Below are 2554 nucleotides of genomic sequence, written 5' to 3'. Positions count from 1 at the left end.
GGGGGGGGGGGGGCAGTCTGCCCCACCTCCTGTTACGCCACTGCTCGTCTTTGTACTGGTTGAGCAATCTATTTTAAAATCAATGATCGAACTCATACTTATAAATGACTCATTCATACTATTGACTTACATAAAGCGCACTGCTGTTAGTAGTGCTTAATGCGCTACAGAAGGAAGTAACCAGCAATTTTCATGTTAAACAATAACGATACCAGAATGATCGAACCGTGATCGAACTCATACTTATAAATGACTCATTCATACTATTGACTTACATAAAGCGCACTGCTGTTAGTAGTGCTTAATGCGCTACAGAAGGAAGTAACCAACAATTTTCATGTTAAACAATAACGATACCAGAAAAAAAACACCACACACATCACCACACTTAGTTTTACAAGAAATTTGAGGTACATGGCCGGCCTATTCAAACTCACAATTAAGTGCTCACGTAATGGGGTTTCACACTAAACAAATTAAGTTTGCAAGCAAGACAAAAACTAAATCTAGATGAAACTGCAAAAACAACAGACAGCAGATGTGTCTTGTGAGATTTTTTGAACAAAGCAGTCGACTGGCTTGAGTTTTTATACAAAACAGTGGACTAGCAATTTATTCCAAAATGCGAGGAGCCGCAATATTTCTGTTATTTCTTCAGTTTACCAACATACTCTGATAATAATTAATGTTATTCTCAGTGAATTTAATCTAAGCAACTAATTGGTTGAACTAAAAAGATAATGTTCCAATTAATAATTTGTAATTATTTTGTCTTTATTTATAAATTTTGATTGTTTATTTATACATTCATTAGCATATTTAAATTTATTTATTTAGAAGGGGCCGGATTTTAAGCTTCGATCTTAGTGGTATCCTCTTTTCACCAATTGTTCCATTTTATAGAATATTATAAAATAAAAAATGAATGAGCTGTAATAGTTTCGGATTTTACTGTTTTACTCAGAAACTCACTTTTCAAAATGTTGGATACCCCAATGTTAAAAAGTAGTCCTTTTGAGTATTAATATGATAGGTTATGTCTACATTAGTTTACCAGTTTTAAAGAAAGAGTAAGTTTCATAAACAAACATTTAAATCGTCAACAAACAAATACCTGTGAAGTTCACAGAGACGGAACTTGGTGGCACAAAGCAGAGCTTGGCGGTTCAGTAAGTCCTTTATGACTTGCATTATTTTGTAGGACAATCGAAATGTATTTTTATGAGCATTTGTTCTTTGGTTCACTAACTTTTTATTAGTACGAATGTCATTGACGATTAAAAAAAAAAAACAACAACAACAAATAGACATATTGCAAAATAACCTGAATTTTGTTGTGTTTACCTCTATGATTTAACAATGTGCTTCTTTACTATTGGTCTCAAATCATGCATCAGGAATCTGCAATCATTACAATTTTAACATGTCATACGATAAAGTTGTTACTTCCCTTAAGCTACTCTGTCAAATTTAGCTGAGATAATAAGAATCCCGGATAAGCATACAAATCTTGAGAGTGTTTTGTTATTTTATAGGGTTTAATTTTAGATCTTAATGGCCTGCATCAACGCGTTTGAAGCACACAGTGAAGAATAGGAACATGGAAAGCACCCAGTGATCGATATTTGAGCTATTTATTCTATTTATGGCCTATATCAGGGGTGGGCATAAAAATCGGTCCGAGGGCCAAAGTGAACTTTTGATTTAACACCGAGGGCCGCACCCAAACTTTGATGTTCCAGTGAGCTTCCAAAAACCTCATCACTGCTTTTACATCACCTTTATTCTCAGTTTTAATGTTACTTTTTACATATTATTGGTGTTGGGCCGTAAAAAACAAGGTGTCTAGCCAATTTTGATTGGCGCCGGGCCGCAAACATAGGGTTTTTAATTCACTGTCGCGGGCCGCAAAAAAATCGCTGACGGGCTGCATGCGGCCCGCACTTTGCTCTGTGGCCTATATTATCTTGCTCATTTTAAAAACACCCCAGTGCGCGCACACTCATATGCTTCATGCTTGACTGGATAATCCTAAAAAGCCAATTTTGGCTATACAGTACTAGGATGACTGTGATAGGTGACACCAAGGAGGTTAAAATAACCTCCTTGGTGACACCACTGTGACCACTGTTTGGGATTTATCCCGAGATCTTGGGATTTTTAATGATACCTTGGGATCTTGGGATTTCTTGTTAACTTTTCATAAAATCTTGGGATTTTTTAGAACGATATGAATTTTTGAATTTTTTCTATAAATTAGGGAACAAATAAGCTGCTAATGGCCTTATAGCACCATACTGTAGTTAGACCTACAGTTGTGAATGAGGATGGCTTTTTTATTATTCAAATATAAAAGACCAATCGGAAGCTTATTAGGCCTATAGTAGTTTTTCAATTCTTCTTGTATTAAAGCCATTTTAATCATTTTCCAAAAATAATAAACTTTACATCGAAAAAAGATGTTAAAAATCAACTTCTTCCATTAGGCCTAAAGTATGAGTTATGCTCCTGGAATATTGTCTGTGTAATACAAATAAAATAACAATGGCTCTGT

At 35.0% G+C, this 2554-nt stretch overlaps 1 protein-coding gene across 1 annotated transcript in view; it reads left to right on the top strand.

Annotated features, from left to right (window-relative positions):
• The window catches only part of LOC117121291 (proton channel OtopLc-like), a 10115-nt gene that overhangs the window by 681 nt on the left and 6880 nt on the right, over positions 1-2554 (top strand). The gene's annotated exons all lie outside the window — the stretch shown is intronic.

Source organism: Anneissia japonica, unplaced genomic scaffold, assembly GCF_011630105.1.
Source record: "Anneissia japonica isolate Jap-2015-1 unplaced genomic scaffold, ASM1163010v1 scaffold131_len961581_cov171, whole genome shotgun sequence".
NCBI classification, from domain to species: domain Eukaryota; kingdom Metazoa; phylum Echinodermata; class Crinoidea; order Comatulida; family Comatulidae; genus Anneissia; species Anneissia japonica.
Note: the sequence above shows the minus strand (reverse complement) of the source record. Positions and strands in the feature narration are given on the sequence as shown.